Source organism: Pongo pygmaeus, chromosome 15 (genome assembly GCF_028885625.2).
Source record: "Pongo pygmaeus isolate AG05252 chromosome 15, NHGRI_mPonPyg2-v2.0_pri, whole genome shotgun sequence".
Lineage (NCBI taxonomy): Eukaryota > Metazoa > Chordata > Mammalia > Primates > Hominidae > Pongo > Pongo pygmaeus.
In genome coordinates, this window is record NC_072388.2 from 87040850 (window position 1) to 87055162 (window position 14313).

General features: G+C 41.2%; 1 long non-coding RNA gene across 1 annotated transcript in view; it reads left to right on the plus strand.

The window, feature by feature from the left end:
• The first annotated feature begins 1265 nt into the window (after positions 1-1265).
• The window catches only part of LOC129012224 (uncharacterized), a 29395-nt gene continuing 16347 nt past the window's right edge, over positions 1266-14313 (plus strand). The window contains exons 1-2 of the long non-coding RNA XR_008493583.1: positions 1266-1492; positions 2219-2308. This is a non-coding gene — a long non-coding RNA (uncharacterized LOC129012224). The remainder of the gene's footprint in view (positions 1493-2218; positions 2309-14313) is intronic.

The window sequence follows — 14313 nt, forward strand, 5'->3', positions numbered from 1 at the left end:
TACTGATAATATGGTAACGCCATTCTGTTAAGTGAATGATCTAGATTTGTAAGAGATGTTGAATTTCTTAAATTCACTCTGAGATATACAATAGATACCATAGACATTTTATTAGAAAATTTATATCATAGACATATTTACTGAGGCTCACTCTGTGCCAGGCATTGTATTGGGCTCTGTTGATGCAAAGAGAGTTAAGATATGGGTTGCCGCTCTCGGGGAGTTCAAAATCTAGTAGGAAAACACATGATACCATATGAAGTCTAAGCAAAGTATTATGGAGACACCGAGGAGGGAGAGAAGGCTTCACTGAGGAAGTGACATTTGTCCTGAATCTTGAAGGATAACTTGCTCCTGAGGCAGAAGTGGGAAGATGGGATGGCAGTTTAGAACAGTGAGTTAGGGACAAGATGTGGGACTGCTTGCCCCTGTCTTACTGAGCTGCCTTTACCCCATCACTCCTGTTCAGTACTTCACTTTGGTACTACTGCAGCTACCTTCATGAACAATCTCTGATAGACTCTGCCTCCCCACACCTCTGAGATGAGCAAATTGTACCAACTGCCTACAAGTAGCAAGCCAGTCACTAGTGCCCTCGACTGGGCACATGGGAGCTGACTGAAAATCCATCCCCTGCTGTAAATTTTAAGTATAACATTATACCAAGGACATCTATCAGTAAAGTGCCTAGACATTCCTTATTTTCCCATTTTCACAAGCTTGGAGATCAATGGGCAGGAGCAGGAACAAATTACTATGTTATCACACTTTTCTGAGCATCTGGAAGAAAAGCTGTATCTGAAGAGCTGTGGGTAAACAGAATAGCTGAGTGGGTACTTGGGTGATCAGGTGTATTATCAGTGGAATAGTTGTTTCATCTTTATGATGATTTGATAATGAATGGCATTTTCTACTTCCATTGACTCCATGTTCTCAATCAGTTATATTGTACTCTGATATGCACACAATGGGATTGCCTTGGTGCTTAAAAAATGGATGCATGGACTCCACCGTTTAATCAGAATCTTGGAAATTGGGGCCCAGATATCTGTATTTTGAAGGCTGCTCACAAGCTTGTTATGTGCAACCAGGGTTGCTTACCACACTTCTAGACCAACAGAGAGATAAAAGATAGGGGAGCTTACACTCAAGGAGCAAGGACCCTTATTGGCATCTTCCCACTTTATATAGATATAGCTTCCATAACAACGACATGGGAAAATGTAATCAGAATTCTTCTTGGAGCAGCATTCCACTAGTTTGACAGAAATACAGAAATACTTTGATAAGCTGCTGGGGGTAAGGGGTGAGTCCTCTCAGGGGCATGCTTAGGAAACAAAGTAGTTCCCAAAATCTATGCATATGACAGAGAAGAATTAGATGGCCTTTGAGAGACCCAGAAGAAAATGCAAAAAGAAATAAGGAAAAAAAGGACAAAGCAACCTGCTGTGAGCCTCCTAATCTTCCATGGCCTGAATTCCTAGTGCTCGAGGTAAGGATTTCAGTGCTGAGGGTGACATGGGCAATGTGAAGCAGGAGCTGGAGAATCAAGATTGTCTCTGCAGAGGTCTGGGTCTCAACCATGGTGATGGCTAATACGCATTGAGAGTTCTTTAGACATTCAGGAGTAGGGGGAAAGTTGAAAGATACTGTCACATAGCGACAAAAGAGAATTTGCTGATGTCGGTGGTCACCTTGGTGACAGACTCACAGCTAGAACTGCATTTATGAGGTTCTACAGAGAGCCATTGTGACCAAAAATCCCCTTCCAGGGTGTTAAACTCCTGGAGGATACTCATAAGCCAGGACTTCCCAAGAGTGGCCCGTGGAACCTGAGTTCTAAGGAGGGTACACGAAAAAAATCAACATGGGTTCCATGATCAAAGAAGTTTGGGAAATGGGCTAAATGAAAGGACTTCCAAGGCCTTTTATCTGCTAATGAGAAAGGTGATGTTTCTAGAGGCAAGATACAGACTGCAGCTCTCTCTGCATGCTCTCATGAAATATCTCAAAGAAACAGAGTTCCTTAAGGGTCACTTTGGGAAACACTACTGCCGGTCTATGTATGAATGACTGGAGCCACATAGAATGTTTTGCAAGAAATAACCAGGAGACACAAATGTATAAGAATACATACCAATGCATTTTAAATTTGCCCACTTTTTTGATCAAAAACAAACAAGTGTAAGTTGTTTTCCCTTTCCATGCCCATTTCTAGAAACAAGCCCTGTGAAAAACAAGCTGCTGTCCCTGCTAGAGGCATCCTGCAATCCATGGATGTTTATCACCAAGCCATTGTTAACATGAGGTAACGGCTATGCAGGATTTATTTCACTCACCCCTTGAAACTCAAATTCCCTGTGGAGAGTTGGAGTAATATACATGAGGACAATAGGGAGCCTGAAAGTTAAGAATTCATCCTGTTGTATTTCTCCAATGGCACATTCATGATGTGGCTCCATAGTTTAATGCAGACTGAAAAGCAGTTGGCATTTCACAGCAGGAGGTTAGAAATAGAGTGTGCTACTGGCTCAGGGTAGCTTGACTGGATAGAAGTGTGTGCGATGGATGCTGTAATGAGGTGGGAGGCAGGTGACCTGAATTTTAGTCCCAAAGATACCACATTAAACTCTTGCTATGTGACCTTAGCCAAATTCTTAGTTTTCTTATCTGTAAAATGAGGTTTAGATGGTCCTGAAACCTCCCACTCGTGCTCCTCCTCCTCCTCATCTTTCCTGGCTGACTGAGATGATGACCATGAGGCAATGTTGGCAGCCAGGAGTAGAAAATGGCAGACTCACTAGCACACCTGAATCCCTGAAAAACAGTATCACTGTTGCTGCTGATTAAACCTCCTCTTTGAGAAAGGAATACATTTTTTGTAAGCTACTGGATGTTATGGGTCCCTGTGTTTGCCATCTTCCTTATTTCATATGAGAGCTAGTACCAAAAAGTAAGCACTATAACAAACATCTAAAATGGAAGGTATTAGCTTAGCATTCAGACTGAAGGCAGGAATAAAATGGTTATGAGAGGCTAGAAAGTGAAAGCCTCATGTTATCCATGGATAACTTTAAAAATTATCATCTATGATTACTTGGAAGGTAGACCAAGAACGTGTTGAGGCTGCGGCTTTAGGGAAAGCAGGTGAAAAGAGTAGGAATATTAGTGTATGTCAACTGTTACTTGTTGTTTTTAATCAAGTGCTACAAGAAACAGATAAACTCAAGCAAGAATTGGTTAGTTTTCCAGCCAAAGTGGAACTGGAAAAAAATTACAAAGCTTCTTGGGGCTGAAAAAACTCATCGGTTCTATACCTCAAATACTAAAAGATAAGATATAAAAGATCTTATCTTTTATAAAAAAAAAAAAGAGAGAGAGAGAGAGCCAGCCAAGTGGCAAAGATAATATCAATAAAGTTGCTTTGCCACCCAGGCTATTTTAGACTTCAATGTGGATTCCATGATGGTGGAATAGATGGTATGATCCAAGAAGACAAATCTTAGATCAGGTCTAGAAAAGAATTTGGGGGTTATTTACGAGCACATGAAACTGTCTGGAAACAAGTAGGTCAGATACCTATCAAGTTTTTGAGAAAACTGTAATGCCCAAGAAACCACAAGCTTGAATCTGTAAAATTACCCTCCTGTAACAGCAGAAAGTGGGCTCTGGAAGGTGTGCAACTCCTAGCAACATACTCCTCAATATTCACCGTATAAGGGTCCATGGAGGCTAATGGACAAAAATATTCTCCAGGTCAGAGCCAAGAGACAGAGGAAAATGAGGAAGAAATTTCCTTGCAGAGGACAGACCCAGGGACTATCAAAACATTTTCTTCTAGGGCTTGGGGATCTTTGCAATACCTACCCTACAGGATTCCATTATTGCTCTGAACCAGGAAATTCTTTAGGCATTTTTATTGTGGTTAGCCAGTCCACTTTTGTGTATTGAATAGGCAGATGGAGCAAAGATAACCGCTCTGTTAGTTCAAAGAATGCTGAACTTTAAGGAACAGTATCTGGACTTTCAGAAGAGGCCAGAGCATCATTTGGAGATCCTAGACTTTGATATCAATAAGTGGATAATTCAATAAGTGGACAAAATTTTGGGTTTTCTCCCCAGAGTAGTATGTACGTATGTTTTATGTAAAGGATGATAGCAGTGAAAGGGGCTAACTGTGATAGAGGTTGCTAGCTACCTACTAAAAATCCATTCTCCCCTTCTTTCTGACAGAGAGCTAAACTGCATTTCTCAGCCTCCCTCGCAGTGAAGTGGCCAAGTTTTCTTCAGTGAAATATGATTGCAGTGACATATGTCACCTCTACATTTGGCCCATACAAACCTCACACTTATCCCAATATGTCCTTTCTTTCTACTGGTTGATTGGTGTGGCAAAGCTTTGTATAACTTCTAGATGCCACATATTGAGGATGGCAGAGCCATCCCCAAATGGCTCTATAGGGACCACTAAGTGACTGTGGAGGAGAGCTGACATCAATCCAAATCCTATTATAAAAACTTTTTGTTTTTAAGCCACTGGAATTCGGGTTTTATTTCAACTGCAGTTCAGAATACTCTAATACATCACTGTAAAAGTGACAATGTCTATTTATGCAGAATTTGCCAACTTTTCCAAGGAAGTCTACAGTTGATCCATTGAATCTAAGAGCTTTACACTGTCGAATCTGATCCTCACTCTTGGTCAGATTAGATTACACGGTCCCTTCTTATGACTATTTTAAATAAATACACTCCATCTCTTCTCTCCCATCCTCTCCTCTCCTCTCTTTATCTCTCTTCCCCGACTCCCCTGTTGCACTCTCCTGGCAAAACCCCAGCTCTGGTTTCATCCAACTCTACCTATGCCCACACTCACAAGCTTCCTGTAGCTAGTTTCACTTTAAACTCATGACTGCTGATGCAAAATAAATCCATAGTGCTGCCCAGTAATCTCACTACATTTCCATAGTTGATTCATTCATTCATTCATTCAATCTCATGCACAGCTATTTCATACTTTCTCTTCTCTCCACAACTGTCCAGTTCCTCCCCACTCCTCTTCTTTCTCAGCTGATGAGCTAGAGTTCTACTAAATAAGAAAAAAGAAGCAATCAGGGAGAAATTTCCATTGGTTCCCAACACTTCCTCCACTGCCTACCTGCATCTGTTCCTATGTAATTTTCCATCCCTCCTGGGTGAATTGTCTGTGCTCCTTTCTAAAGCCAAAACCTCCATATGTGCACTGGGCACATTTCCTCTTATCTACTTAAGAATCCTACTCCAACAATTCTCTCCTCTCCTGCATCATCAAAATTTCCCTCTATGCTGGATCTTTCCCTTCCCTTAACACACAGAACATCTTAATATATATCCCATCTTTCAAAACAACAACAAAAAAAAACCCCAAAAAATTGACTTTGCATTATCTTGCAACTACCATCCTCTTTTGTTGCTAGCTTTTATACATATATTCCTGAAAATAACTGTCTATATTCACTGTCTTCCTTTCTCTAATTTCATTCTCTTTTGAGCCCACTCCAGGCAGGTTTTCATACTCACCATTTCACTGTGTGCACCTATGATCCCAGCTACTGGGAAGGCTGAGGCAGAAGGATCGCCTAAGCCCAAGAGGTCAAAGCTTCAATGAGCTGTGTTCGTGCCACTGCACTCCAGCCTGGGCAACAGAGCAAGACTCTGTCTCAAAAAAAATTTTTTTTAATCCAACTTACATCAAGATCGCCAGTGATCCTCATCTTACCAAATCCGGTGGCCCATTACTAATCTTCAGCTTACTCATCCTGTCAGTAGTATTTGATACAGTGTATCCTTCACTTCTTGAAATACTTTTTTCTCCATGGACTATTCTTTCTTGGTTCTTTGCTTTCCTTACTGGTCTCTCCTCCTCATCTCCCCAACCCTTAAATGTTGGAGTGCCCCAAGCTCAGTTCCTTATGTTGATTCTTTCCCATCTGCACTCATTTTCCAGATGATTTTGTCAAATTTTATAGGTTTCCATACCAAATCTATGCAGATGGATCCCAAATTTCTAGTTCTAAGCCAGATGTCTCCGCTGAACTCTGGGCTTGCATATCCAACTGCTTTCTTGACATCTCTACTTGGGAGTCTCATTATTATCTTGAAATTAACATTCCTCAAAATCAAACTCCTGATTATCTTTACCCTCAAGGTTGCTCCATAAAAGTAGCTCCATTTCTCATTTATTTAAGCCCGAACCTTCATGATCTCTAGCTGTACTCTTTTCCTTACATCCTACAGCCAGTGCATCATCATATCCTGTTGCCTCCACCTCAAACCATATCCAGAATCTGACCACTTCTCATGACCCCCTTACCATCACCTCCCACTTAGATTACTGCAATAGTAGCCTGTGGACAAAACTACTTGTTCCCTCCCTATATCCTGTGCAAATACAATTTTCATCTGGGTACTTGGTCTTCCAGAATGTAGATTATATTTCCTAACATTTCCTGTAGCTTAGTGTGACCAAGAGGTTGTAATCTGAAATATCTATAGAACCTCCCATAAGAGATAGCTCCAAGGTATCCTTCCTTCCTTTTTTTAATCTGTTCTTCCATCCTGTTTTTCAGTACAGAGATGACCACTTAGACCACAGGGATACATCGTTATGTTTATTCTTTTCTATTGTACTCATGGCAGTGAGTTGGAAGGTCTTGGGGTCCCTGAGGACTTGGTGAAACAGATCTGTCATCTACTTTTGGATTTTGATGTCTGAATCTATAAGTAAGAGAGAAACTAACTTCTACTTAAAGCCACTGTCATTTCGGTTTTCCTCTCACCACTGAACTTCATCCAAATCAATACGCTTTCTAACTGGTTCTCTTCCTGCTACTTTATAAATGATTCTCCCCACAGCATTAGCAAGAGTAGACCCTTTAAGACTCAGACTGGCTCATGCTACTCTTGTCCTCAAAGCCCTCTGGTAGCTTCTCTTATTTCTCCCATTGTGCTCTCACCAAAGCCATTACTGGACATCTCTGTTCTTCTATGCTCTGTTGCCTGCTCCTCCTCTCCTCTCATCCATGTCCACTCTTCATCCCATTCCTTCCATTCCAGGGCAATAACCTACGCACTGCCTTGCGAGCACATTCCTGCTGCAGGGCTATGCACTCCTTTCTTTTTCCTGAAAGCCTCTTGGCCCTGTTACGTTATGACGCACTCACTCAGTTTCCTCAAGACTGTACCCAAATATTATCTTATCAAAGAGGCCTTTTCCACGCACTCAGTCTAAACTATCACCACCACCACCACCAGAACATATTCTGTAAAAATCAGAATGCTCAGCTTCTTTAGAGAAAGCAACCACTATGACAAAACTGGGCCCAAATTCTCAAAGGGCAACAATGGACTTGATCCAGGGAACACCAAGGTGGGGCTTAAGGCAGCTCTAGTTATTCTTTCCATATAATTTCCATCAGGACTCTGTCCTCATTCCTTGGTATGGAGAATTGGTGTTGTGTTATATTTTTTTAATGTAAACTTCTATGCAAAGTTAGCTTCGAACACCAGTACCCCATCCCATTCTCTCCATTCCTCTTCTGCCAACCCATTCCCATTCCTGCCCAGCTAGATGGCCATCCTTCTAAATGAAAAGCATAAAGTTGCTATTGGCTAGAAATTGGACGGCACAGGTACTTGACAGTTTACAGTACCCCAAACTCCCTGTTTGCATGTACCTCTCTGCTTCACTAATTCATCTTTGTCTGGTTTCTAAAGGCATATGATTAGCAGATAACACATTAGGATATTTCAGTCCTCCCAGGTTCATAGGAGAAAAATCAAAAGATTAAAAGGCACTTCGAGACCCCAAGGAATGACTCATCTAGAATATGGAATTCTAGATATCAAGAGACAATCATTCCACATAGTAACTTTCTTTTTTTAAAAATTATTATTATACTTTAAGTTTTAGGGTACATGTGCACAACATGCAGGTTTGTTACATATGTCTACATGTGCCATGTTGGTGTGCTGCACCCATTAACTCATCATTTACATTAGGTATATCTCCTAATGCTATCCCTCCCCCATGCCCCCACCCCACAACAGGTCCTGGTGTGTGATGTTCCCCTTCCTGTGTCCAAGTGTTCTCATGGTTCAATTCCCACCTATGAGTGAGAACATGCAGTGTTTGGTTTTTTGACCTTGTGATAGTTTGCTGAGCATGATGGTTTCCAGCTTCATCCATGTCCCTACAAAGGACATGAACTCATGATTTTTTATGGCTGCATAGTATTCCATGGTGTGTATGTGCCACATTTTCTTAATCCAGTCTATCATTGTTGGACATTTGGGTTGGTTCCAAGTCTTTGCTATTGTGAATAGTGCCGCAATATTGTGAATAGTGTGCGTGTGTCTTTATAGCAGCATGATTTATAATCCTTTGGGTATATACCCAGTAATGGGATGGCTGGGTCAAATGGTATTTCTAGTTCTAGATCCCTGAGGAATCGCCACACTGACTTTCTATGCTTTCTACTCTTACGACTGAACTCCTTCTACCAGATTATTTTACAAAGCCAAATGGCTCATTCCTGGAGAGTTGTTTGATTTGGTTCAGAATCCAAGTCTGTTTTCTTTTGAAATTGTCAATACAAGCCAACCAGGTTTTGAACACGTGCAAAGATTATTGAAAACAGATTAATTTTTCCTAGGAAAGGATCTAGCCTGGTACGAAGGAACTACTATTTTAAATGACTAAAAGAAGAATTACATTGTTTAGCTTGCAAATACTATATTTAAAAGTTACTAAAGATATAAATTCGAACCATTGCCAGGTCAAGTGAAGTTCAAATCTGCAAAGTGAATAGCTTCTAAGAGGTTTATACAGAGCTTGGTAGTTCCCTGTTACATATTTATGTTGCATTTTTATTAAAGAAAAGTGTTGGTTAAATTAGCATGCTTCCATGTTAATTTTACCATGTCTTTATAAATTCTCTCAAAACCAGATGCTTGGAAAATGGTAATAAAAACTGCTTTGAATGGAGTTTATGGACTTTTCTTTTTAGCAGTTTGTCCAAGATTAAGCAATTTTTGTGAAATAATCTCATTAATTAATTCTTTCAGCAAAATCATGCAACAAATATTTATCTATCAATGCTAGTCACTGTTCTGTGCTCCATGTTCACAGGGGTAAACAAAGGGCAAAGTCTGTGCTCTTATGGAGATTATGGTCTGATTGAGGGGAGAGGTGATTAACAATTGTGTAATATGTATGGACTATGAGGAAAAGTGTCAGCAAAGCAAACAGGGATGGAGTTTTATTCACATTTGCATCACCAGCATCTGGGGCTTGGAAAGGGGCTTAAGGGATGAATGGATTAATGACTCAATATAAACTGTACCTGCAGAATCTCTGATCAGACAGAACATTTGCTCCAAAGCCATTGAATGGGCTGGGATGGAGCATGCATGGTTTTAGCTTCATCTCCCACAACTGTGGCTTTGTTATGTGTTGGTGGCAGGTGGTTTCAAAAGGAAAAGCTTTGGGAGATAGAAGTCCTCGTTTTGACCTCTGCCCTCCTTGTACACCAGGAACCAGAAAAACTTCATCTCTTTTACAAGAAACATTGAGATTCCTGTAAAATTAAGAAATCACACAATTTGATGCTCTACATTATCTAAAGCAAATGAGACTTCTATTTGGAACAAAGACTACCTTGTTGGGAAATGAGTCTGCAAGTTAAAGTGTTTTCTGATAAGTTTCTTTGGTCCTTAGCTTCCTTAAAGGGGAAGTAATCATTGCCCATGGGCCCCTTTTTAATTTCCCCAAGTTAGTTTATCTATTGAGTCATTTATGGTAGTTTCGAATTGCCTCATAGAACAAAGTCAGCACTTCTTGTTTACGCATACTGTGCCACATTGGCAGAGTTATCTGGGTCTTCTCTCTCTCAGCGTTTCCAGAAAGATGGTATCTGTACCATCTAGACTGTGTTTACCCTGAGGAGAAACTAAGACAGACATGTCCAAAGGCTGAACTCAATATCTTTGTAGAAATCACTAAAAACAATATCACCTTAGCTTTGTCAAGAGCCTCTAACAAGATCTTTTCAGACCAAAGTGCCCTCAATGTTGGAGCATGTAGTCACCCATCCCAGGTTGACCCCGGAAGTATGAGAGAGCTAGGGTGGGAGCCAGAGGCTGACAGAAGAAAGGGGGTGACCTAGTTCATGCCAAATGAATCTCACAAGCAGGACTAGATTGTAAAATCAGCAAAGTCCCTCACAGCTGCATTATGTCCTCCCTGAGCTCTGGGCACTTTTGCCTTTGTGACCTCCTTCCTCCAACAATTAACATTAAAAATTGTATTTTATTATAAAGACAAACATAATCGTGACTGAATTTATTATTACAGATATGTTATGATTAGAGTAATTTTTGTTCTAACTTTAAAATAAATGAAAATTAAACATTTTTGTGGGCCCCAGGCACTGTACCTCCTGTGGCTTATGGAAAAGTGTGCCTTAAAGTTGGTGCCTTAGCATCTTTGCCTCCTCTTATTTTTCCTGTGCATGTCAACTGTCACTTTGCCCTTCTTTGAGACACCATTTTTTACAAACAAATGTCTCAGGTATCTAATACCTTTGTTTTTCCATTGCCTCTCCTGACCACTGACCCAATTGAAATATTTTGGCCAGCAACAGAGTTAGGAGGGGTGTGACTCCCAATGCACTTCCCATTTCTACTTTCTCATTGCCCACTTGGCACTAGCTTTTGCTGCCACTTCCCCACTGAAACTGCCCCTGTAAGGTCATCAGAGTCCACTAGATTGCCAAACTCATGGATGATGGGCAATCTGTATACTTTAGACCTTGCTGTTGCATTTGACACTATTCTTCATTTAACTAGTTTTTACTGAGTACCCACAATGTTTCAGGCTGTGTGCCAATTTGGGAAGCATAATTATCAAGTAATCAGACAAGATTCTGGCCCTCATAAGGCTTTTTGGCTAGTAGGAGACACAGATAAATAAACAGCAAGTACAATACATTTGGGGATACTATAGAATCACCTAATTGGAACTTGAGAAATCAAGAAATGCCTCCTGGAGGAGATTACACTTAACCTAAGACCTGAAATATGAATAGAAGCTAGCCTGATAAGGGGAGGAAGAGTGTCCTAGGTGGAAAAAGCAACATGCACAGAGCCCTAGTGATAAAAGGAATAGCTGCACACTCTGGTAATAGAAAGTAATTCCACATGACGAAGGCCTAGATATATATGCATGAGAGGGGAGTTTGTGCTGGGTAATGTCATGAGCATATTGACATTATATGAAGATGTCTCTAGTGTCAGTGTAGAGAATGAATTGGGTTGAAGACGACACTGGGGTCAGTGAGAGCCACCAGAGAGCTGCCGAAGGGATGCAGTGGCTGGGTTGTGGACAGGACATGTTAGGGTTCTGAACCAAGGAAGCAGCAGAGGAGAAAGAGAGAAGTGAACAGATTGAAAAGATCTGTCTTAGTAATAAATTGGATTTGGGGGTGCAGGGGAAATAGGAATCAAGGATAGCATCTGTATCTGGGCTGTTAGTGGCAAAAAAAAAAAAAAAAAAGAATCCCTTTGCTGATTAGTCAGAAAGGAGTTTGAGGATATTAAGAGACAACTCAATCTTTGGGAAGGGCAGAAAAAAAAAAAAACACCCAGTTAGGAAAGCTCACATCCAGGACCAACGTAACCAAGAGCAAGCCCGGCTGAACACCACACCACTGAGCAGGATTATGCTTCTTGTTCGTCGGCTCCCATAATATTAGGAACTGGACACCAAGAGCTTTCCTGCAGCTACCCCAGAAGAGCCTAATTCCTCCACATTTGCCATTGTCACAAGAGGCTACTTCCCCTCACCCAACAGCAGCTCCTGTTGCTCACTTCTGCCTCCTATATTTGTGCAGGTGCAAATGCTTGAACAAAACTGGGTCCCATGTTGAACCAAGTGGTAAAGAAGCTTGGAAAACATGGTTCCTAGCTTTCCAGGGAGGCAACTACAGAGGAGTTGAGATGGATGCTGAATTCTTTATTGTATCAGCCATGATTGGTGGCTCTAGGGCCAGGCACTTATTTTCTGGGGTTGTTCCCTGAGTCACTTCAATCATATACTATCTGGGCCATCTAAACTTGAAGCTCCCTCTGCTTCTGGCCCTATGTTAATTTTCGAATTGTCACCAAGTAGTATTTTTGAACAGAAGTTCAAGATGTTCAGACTCACTGAGTAATCCATGTTCACAAGGCTTTCAACCTCACCAGCATATGAACCTTCCACAGTTAACCTGCCCTGCATACTTTTCTATTTATTATTAAAAGTTGCACACATGCACAAAGCAGAGAGAATGGTGTGATGAGCCCCTTGTGCACAGCAACCAGCTTTAACAATGATTTGCATTTTGCCATTCTTGGTGTCCAGCATTCTTTCTTCTGCCTAGATCCAGACTCCTTCCATGCTGGGCTTTGTTCAATCCCAGTTCTCTGTTCTGTCAACTTCATCTTCCAATTCAGAAATCCTCTCAAGCTGATGATGCCACGTGTACACAAAGTCCTCCTACCCCAGCTTTTTCCCAAGCAGCTGAAATACATTGTACTTTGACTGTGGCTCCCATCCTACCAAGCTCATCTTTCTCATTTATTAAGTAAAGTGGTATTGTTGGACCAGATGATCCTTTTCCACAGCAAAATTCTAGGATGGGGTGTGAACTTTCACTTTTTGGCTTTGGACTCAATAACAATGTTGAATGATTTTAACTGGATTCTTGAGAGCCAGAACTCATTCTTTTACAATTAATACTCCTCCCCATCCCCTTCTTCTGGGAACCTCTACCAACCGCATCAAGCAGCTCCCCACCGCACTTGGCCAGGCACCCTGTGTCCACCTCTTCCACAATATTTAGTACTCTCATTTGCATTCATATTTGTGTCCCACCAAAGGCACCTGTGCAATTGTTTCCTGCTACCCTGCATGCTGCTTAAGTCTGATGAAGCCATTCTTCTTTGGAGTCTGACAATAGGTAATAAGGACACATAATGTGATTTGAGTCCCTAACTGGACTCAAAAATGAGATGGCTTTTGTTTGGGAAATGCTTTCACTTCACACCAACCAACCTACTTAAACAAATGATATACAGCAGTGAGCACATGAGCCGGAATCCACTGATCCTATCATACACCACACCACTTAGAGCAATGGGACAGCTCTTTCAATGCGCAGCTGAAGCACCAGATTGGAGATGATACCCTGCCAAGTGGGTGCCATCCTCCAGGATGTGGTATTCTCCCTAAATCAGTGACCATTAAATAGCACCATGTCCTCAGTAGCTAGAACACACAGGTTTGGGTACCAACAAAGAGAAGCAGGAATGCCCTTGCCTTACCATAACTTCCGGGGAAATTTGTGCTCTTGGCATTTGTTGCACAGGGCAGTACTCAGTCATTATCTTATTCCTTCTTGGCTTCCTCCCTCCTCTGTGTCACTTCCTAGTACCTCGCCATACTCTCCTGACATTCCCTCCAAAATAAGCTACTTGCACCTGAATGTATGTCTCAGAATGTGTTTTGGGGAGATCCATGCTGAGGTGTGGGGTTAATGCTAATATTCATCTCACAGATTTGTTAGAAGGAACAAATGGAGAATGTACCAAGCACCATGTCTGGCTTTGAGTAAGTGCTTGGTAAATTACAGTTGTCATTGTTGGTGACATCATTATCATTATTCTCTCGCAAAGAGAGCTGAGGCTGGGCTTATTCAAAGTTCTAAGAGAGGCAACATTAACACACCGGCTTACTCCTTCCACATCTTCCCTCCAATAAGTAAATTATTGATCATATTAGTAGCTATCTTTTGTCTACTCTGCAGCTAGGTACTGGGTCAATTGCTTTGAATGAATTATTGCAGTACAATGTTGTCTCAATGGCCTTACGAGATTACAATAATCAGGAGTATAATTATAATCCTCATAATAATAGACAACATGTGTTGAGATTTTTCTATAAACTGGAAGAATCTTCTGAGTGTTTCACGTGTATGTAGTACTGTAGTATCTTTCTATTTTACATGTGTAGCAATAGGCTCAGAGGGAGAAATGGTTTGCCCTTGGCCACACAACCTGGACGAGGAGGAATCTGGATCAGAACCCAGACCTAACTGGTTCCAGAGAGCTTGCTCTTTTCAGAAGACCACAGTCTTATAATCACTTCTTGTATTTCTCTAGATGGGACTGTATGTTTGTGTGATTTAAACTTTTTAGGGTAATAAAACATTGTCCTTCACAGGAGCTAAAAAGAGA